The following is a 7,188-nucleotide window of genomic DNA, read 5'->3' as shown; positions in this document are numbered from 1 at the left end:
TCCAGTACAAATATAAATGAACTACATAGTGCATGTGTATATGTAGATTATATTTTACTTTATTTTCAAGGGTAAAAGGTTATGTTAAAACTTTATATGACTATGTTTATTGTTAAGCATATATATAACTTTATTTTTTTATATTTAGAAACTGGATTATTATGCACCTTAGATCTCATCACAGTTTTCTATCTGTTGTGAGTTGTTGTTGTTTTTAATTATCTTCTGCATAATTAAATTTTATGTTGAAATCTACTAAGTTATTATTGAAAATTTTACAATATTTTACATTTTTAAGTTTTATAAATTTCATTATCTGGTTTTGTTTTTTTTTGCTAAGCCATGTAGGTCATTTTTCTTTATCCGTGTATCTTGTGAACAGTATGGAATTCATTTATAAAAGAAGGCATGTGTGTGTGTATGTGTGTGTGTGTGTGTGTGTGTGTGTGTGTGTGTAAAGGCCAGGTCTCCCATGAGTATCAATAAAAACACAGTATATTAAGTTGAAGTAAGACTAAGCACCTCTCCATATATTAAGGCTGGGCAAGGCAACCCAGTATGAGGATTATATGGTGATATTGTGTCCCCCAATATATTGTGCACCTTAATAAACTTATGTGGGGTCAGAGAACAGAACAGACACTAGATAGACATAGAGGCCAAAAAAAATGGTGGCACACATGCCTTTAATCCTAGCATTCTGGAGGCAGAGATCCATGCGGATCTCTGTGAGTTCAAAGCCACACTGGAAACAGCCAGGCATGGTGACACATGCCTTTAATCCCAGGAATTGATGGCCAGAAGCAGAAAGGTATGTAAGGTGTGAAAACCAGAAACTAGAGCCTGGTTAAGCTTATAGGCTTTTGAGCAGCAGTTCAGCTGAGATCCATTGGGATGAGGACACAGAGGTTTTCAGTCTGAGGAAAAAAGATCAGCTGAGGAATTGGCAAGGTGAGGTGGCTGTGGCTTGTTCTGCTTCTCTGATCTTCCAGCATTCACCCCAATACTTGCATTCAGGTTTGATTTTATTAAGACCTTTTAAGATTTGTGCTACAGGATTATGGTCCCAAAAGCCATTAAAAGTGTGGATGACAACCCCTTTTCCTGCTGTTAGGACTCCTACAAGAGGATGGAGCTACACTACTGTAACATATATGCAGAGTGCCTAAGTCATTCCCATTCAGGCTATCTGGTTGTCTATTCAGTTACTGCAAGTCCCTATGAGCCCAAGTTAGTTGATTGTGTGAGTCTTCCTGTGGTGTCCTTGACCCCTCTGGTTCCTACACTCCTTTCTCCTCCTCCTTTTCAGGATTACCCAAACTCTACCACAGTGTTTTTTTGTTTTGTTTTTTATTAAGAGATTTTCTATTTGTTTTACATATCAACCACGGATTTCCCCCGTCCTCCCTACTCCCACCCCCAGCCTTCCCCCCAAACCTACCTACCCCCCATTCCCACCTTCTCCAAGGCAAGGTCTCCCCTGGGGAGTCAGCAGAGCCTGCACCAAGGCTGAGCAAAGTGTCTCAGCATAGGCACTAGGTTCCAAAAAGCCGGCTCATGCACTAAGGACAGGCCCTGGTCTCACTGCCTGGGAGCCTCCTAAACAGTTCAAGCTAATCAACTGTCTCACTTATCCAGAGGGCCTAGTGTAGTAGTACTATGGGGCTCCTCAGCTATTGGTTCACAGTTCACATGTTTCCACTAGTTTGGCTAGTTTTCTCTGTGCTTTTTCCAATCATGGTCTGGATATCTCTTGCTCATATAATCCCTCCTCTCTCTCATTGACTGGACTCCTGAAAAATATGAAATGCTTCACTAATTTGCATGTCATCCTTGCACAGGGGCCATGCTAGTCTTCTCTGTATTGTTCCAATTTTAGCATATGTGCTGCTGAAGTGAGCGCTCCACCACAGTGTTTGGCTGTGGGTCTCTGCATCTGATTCCATCAGTAGCTGGATAGGGACTCTCTGATGACTATTGGGCCAGGTACATCAATCTGGTCACAGGAAATGGCCAGTTCAGGCCACTTAATTGCTATTGCTAGGAGTCTAAGCTGGGGTTCTCCCCATTGACTCCTGGGAGATGCCCTTGAAACAGACTTCTACCAGATCCTGAGATGCCACCCACAGTGGTCTCCCTCAGTGCCTCCCCTAACCCGATTGCTCATGTTCAATCCCTACCTTAGGTGGGTACAAGGGATCAAACTGAGGTCACCTGTCCTACATATTAATCACCTTTATCCACTGAACCATCTCACAGGCCACTACACTGTGTTTATTAGTTTTTCTTTTAATATAGGTGACTTTTTTCTGAAATACTGTAAAAGAAATTATCTGTCATGTCTTTCCTAGTTAACTTCATCTAAATGTAATATACCAAACATTGTATTGTATTATATTGTAGTTATTTTATCCAAATTCTGGATTTCAAGGCCTGTCTGTGTTGTTGATTGTATCCATATATCACTTGTTAAGTTTCAAGAATATTGCATTGAATGAGCAGATGTGTTATCAAAAAAAACATCCCATTGTTTACCTGATGTACATTTAGGTCCCCTTTCTTCTTTTTATACGAATTGGATGCTGTGACTATCTTTGAGCAAATTTTTGCCAGCTATTGTGGTGATATTGTGCTCCCCAAAATATTGTACACCCTAATAAACTTATCTGGGGTCAGAGAACAGAACAGCCACTAGATACAGAGGCCAGAAAATGGTGGCACTCACACCTTTAATCCTAGCATTCCAAAGGCAGAGATCCATCTGGATCAGCCACACTGAGTTCAAAGCCACACTGGAAACAGCCAGGCATGATGACTCATGCCTTTAATCCCAGAAAGTGATGGCAGAAAGCAAAAAAGTATTTAAGGCATGAGGACCAGGAACTAGAGCCTGGTTAAGCTTTTAGCTTTTGAGCAGCAGTTCAGCTAGCTGAGATTCATTTGAATGAGGACTCAAAGGCTTCCAATCTGAGGAAACAGGATCAGCTGAGGAATTGGCAAGGCAAGGTTGCTGTGGCTAGTTCTGCTTTTCTGATCTTCCAGCATTCACCCCAATACCTGGGTCCAGGAATTTATTAATAAGACCTTTTAAGATTCATGCTACAAGCTATATGGCATATTTTTTCCTTAGTATATTATACAGTGGAATTTCTTCCTGGGGTGGGCAGGCGTCTGAAGTCCATGCAGTCACTACAGAATTTTCCAAAGTGCTTAGAGTGTTTTTTCTGTCGCTGTAATGGGTCCATCTGCTTCACATATCCAGCTTGGGCAAGTGGGGGAATGGGTGACACCAGGGTCTCTGCGAACCTTTGAAGGTCCAGAAAAATTAGAAGCACTTTTGTATTAATATTAGGAATCATTTGACTTTTCTTTCACATTGACATCTACTGGGATACAACAAAAGCAGTTTTTGATAAAAATAAACCTGCTGATATTTAAACATTTATGCACCAGTTACAATAAACCACACAGGATGCCATTGTTTTCTTCACAGTGGAACAAATGGAGGAAACAAGGAAAACCACATAGAGCAAAATTCATGAGTGTCCTGGATGAATGAACAAAAGTGGATAATTTAACTAAGTTGAAAACCCCAAGGACATTCAATTTTGATATTCTCTGTTACCTGATGGAAAATACACATGATACTGACACTTCTGAAGTAAGATTTTTTTTTGACAAAACTTACTTTAATTATGAGTGACATGGTAGCTTTTTTAAAAAAGGTACATTGTTTTTTCCATAGGGTAACTGGCTATGTCTATTCACAGTGAGGAATTATTACAAATCTTTCAAAAGTTAACTGTTTACTACTTCAGAAAAAAATGAATATGTTACCGTGACAAAATTCATTTTTAAATAAAACTTTAAAGCTCAGAAAACTTCTACCAGCTTTCCACTATTTAAAGATGTACCTGAGAAGATTGATGATAACAGTAATATTTGTGGCTTTTCCTATTACACAATACATTGTGTCAACTGTACCATTTAAGGAACCAATGTTTTAAAAAAACAAACAAACAAACAAAAACAAAAAACCCAACTAAACAAAGAAGACCTATAATATTATACAATGATGCTTGAATATAAAATTCATTTCTCAGTTTAAGACTGAGCAATAAATGGGCTTTAGTATAACAGAATGTGGGGTAATTTATTGACATAAGCGTTAACATTCTAAAACGGCTGAAATTTTCCAATAAATTGATTTGCTTAAAATGTTAAAAAGGTATGTCTCTGATTTCTGCTTACTTATTTTTTTAGGCTTCATCTTCTGTGTTGAGTTTCTAACAACTTCTCTTGAAAAATGTTACTAAGCCTTCCTATTTATGTGACCAATATTTGCTAAATGCTCTCCTTCCTCTTCCCTCTCACCCCCTCCTTCTTTTCTCTTTTATTTTCTTTCCCAATCTCTACATCACTGTCTTTCTTTCCTATATTGGGGACTGACCAAGGCCTTATGCATGATCCACAAGCTTTTGAGCTGAGCAATATCCCATCCCTAATGTATTTTTTTAAATTCTAAAGTAGTCATTTGAATTTTTTTGATGATGTCTTTCTCTCAAGTTGATTTTTTATCATCCTGTAAACATTAAAATGTATTTGTAATTGCTAAATTCAACAACTGGGTTATCCTTCATTTCCTCTATTATCTTTGATTGTTAATGGTTTGTGTGTGTAGCAATTTAATTGTGTACAGGGAACTGTAGAAAACATTTTGTGGACCCTTTGGAGCCAATTTTCTTTCAAATATATAGATTTTTATGTGGCAGAGAGACATTTAAATGATCATAGATTTCTTTGATTTTGCAGGGACTTCTTTATAATGAATGAGTCTTCTGACTTTACTCAGCCATTAAGTAAATAAGTTTTAGTCCTGGGTTGACTTGTGAGACAATAAGTGGATGGACTCTGCACAGTGTTAACTGAGCTTATCAATACTTTAAAATCTATTCCTTCCTAGCATCAGGAACATTCTAAAAGTCCTGCCTCCTAACTCCTACTTGCTTCAAGGTTTATTAAATCTTTTCTCTGCATGTTGCTTTTCATTTTTAGATTTTAATTTTTTTTGCATGTGTCTGTGTTTTAATACACATGTATGTGTACTGTGTGAAGCCAGAAGAGGGTGTCGAATTATCTGGAACTAGTGTTACAGGTAGTTGTCAGCCTGCTGATGTGGGTGATGGAAACCAAACACATTTCCTCTACAAGAGCAGCAAGCATAATTCCCTTCTAAGCTAGCTCTTTAGCTCCCTGAATGAGGATTTTTAAGCCATGTTCAAGGATTTGAGAGAGTTGCATGTAAAATGTTAGATTTTGTATCAATAGTACCCTCTTTCTCAGTCATTTTCCATCTTCCTGCAGCAGTGGGATCTGATGTATAAACTGATGACATGACCTCTCCATGGCATAGTTAAGGGTAAGGCCTTTATTGTAAATATGAGATAGACAACAGCCACAGGCACCTGGAAGAGTCGAGAGCAGAGAGAGAAAGAAGTAGACTAAACATGGCCAGCAGACTGGATCTCTCCAGGGCTATCTGTGAGAGAAGAAAGAATAGCAGGGGAAAGAACAGAAGAAACAGTAAGAGGAGGAGAGAGAGAGAGACAGAGAGACAGACAGAGGGAGAGGGAGAGATAGAGAGCATGTAGAAAAGAACAGCAAGATTATAAGCAGAATAAATAGCTGCAGGGAGTGGCGTCCTTGGAGGTAATATAAGATAGGGGGGGAGGTAAAGGGCTAGGAAGCTACAGTGAACTTTGGAATGTGTAACAGGTGCTTGTGATACTGAGGGAACCTGGAGGCCTGTATGAGTTTTGATACGCTGAAAACCACCACGGGTAGCCATAGGTCCCTTCTGCCAGAGGCAAGGAAAATGACCCCTTTTGGCAGATGGGAGCAGTCTCACAATTTCCTGAGGAATGCTGACTTTTATCTAACTGCCAGGAATCCTCCTGTAGTCCAGGCTGAGCTCATTTCTGGATATTTGGACTGCCTTTTGGAGTTTGGGGAATTGGAGTTTCCTTTGGACCTGGTACCCTTACTTCTTCTGACTTTTGTCTTTATGGCCTAAAATCTCAGGCTACAGGAGCAAATGTAACTATCTTCAAGGTAAAAACTCTTAGCATATTCCATTTTTCTTCCTGTAATTGTATTATTTATAGTTTTTTGCCTGTTTATGTTTGTTGAATTGTGGCTTTAGACTATTTGATATTTTGTACAGAATTTATTCATGTTCATAGTCATAGAATTAATACAACACAATATTTCTGCTGTTTTCATAACTAGATATCCCCTGCTGATCAGACTAATTTTCTTTCAATTATGTTTATGTTGTTGCCAATGAGAGTAGCAAAAATATTTGATCTGTCATACTATTTCATAATTTTATTTCAAAAATATTCCTTGCTTTATTTTTTCCCTTATAATAATTTTTTAATAGCTTGGTAAACATTGAGGAATAATATTCACCCAGAAGTAGAGAAAGATAGAGTCATGGGTTGCCATTGGAAGAGCAGATAAGAACCAGTTTTAATGCTGTATAACTGATTAATGACATTTATAACCCATGTGTAGCAAATCCGTGCTAACAAATGGCAGCAAATTAGAAGCAGCTTCAGTCTAATGCACATTCCCTGGGCATTATCCAGTCAAGAGCAATCTGCTCCAAGCAATTGGGATGCTGCAGATGTAGTCACATATTTACCGTTCTATAAATCCATTCGTCTACAACTTCAGGTGTTACAAAACCACAGTGTGCATGGCTAGCAGTGTGCTCTGTTTAGAAAGACCATGTCTGACCACTATTACTCTTTCCTTTTGTATCTAAAAAAATTTATTAAAAGGAAAGTTATGTTCCCCTTTCAACTGCTTCCTTGTATCCCACAGTTTCAAGGTGTCCAACATTTTCTAACCTAAAATTTTCTGGGTGGCTCAATGGACTTAGTGAGTTATTTGTGTGGACATGGTTGGGGTATTATCAGAAATTCTAGGGAGTCCCTTCATCAGATGATACCGAAGAATCTGGATTCCCCTCTTGGGGTTCTTAGTCTCACAGACAAAAACAGTTACAAAAAGACTCAAAAGGAGGCTTGGAGGAAATTTTAGGAGAATTTGAAGGATCCTCCCCCTCAGGGCAGGCAAGGCATAAATCTCAGCAGCAGCCTGGAGGAACACAATGGAGAAGAA

At 38.7% G+C, this 7,188-nt stretch overlaps 1 non-coding gene across 1 annotated transcript; it reads right to left on the bottom strand.

The window, feature by feature from the left end:
• Window positions 1-1,796: 1,796 nt before the first annotated feature.
• LOC131907605 (U6 spliceosomal RNA) lies at window positions 1,797-1,903 on the bottom strand. The gene has a single exon (XR_009378495.1). It is a non-coding gene; the product is annotated as a U6 spliceosomal RNA (small nuclear RNA).
• Between the last annotated feature and the right edge of the window lie 5,285 nt (window positions 1,904-7,188).

Source organism: Peromyscus eremicus, chromosome 3 (genome assembly GCF_949786415.1).
Source record: "Peromyscus eremicus chromosome 3, PerEre_H2_v1, whole genome shotgun sequence".
Lineage (NCBI taxonomy): Eukaryota > Metazoa > Chordata > Mammalia > Rodentia > Cricetidae > Peromyscus > Peromyscus eremicus.
This window is presented reverse-complemented; position numbering and strand designations above follow the sequence as displayed.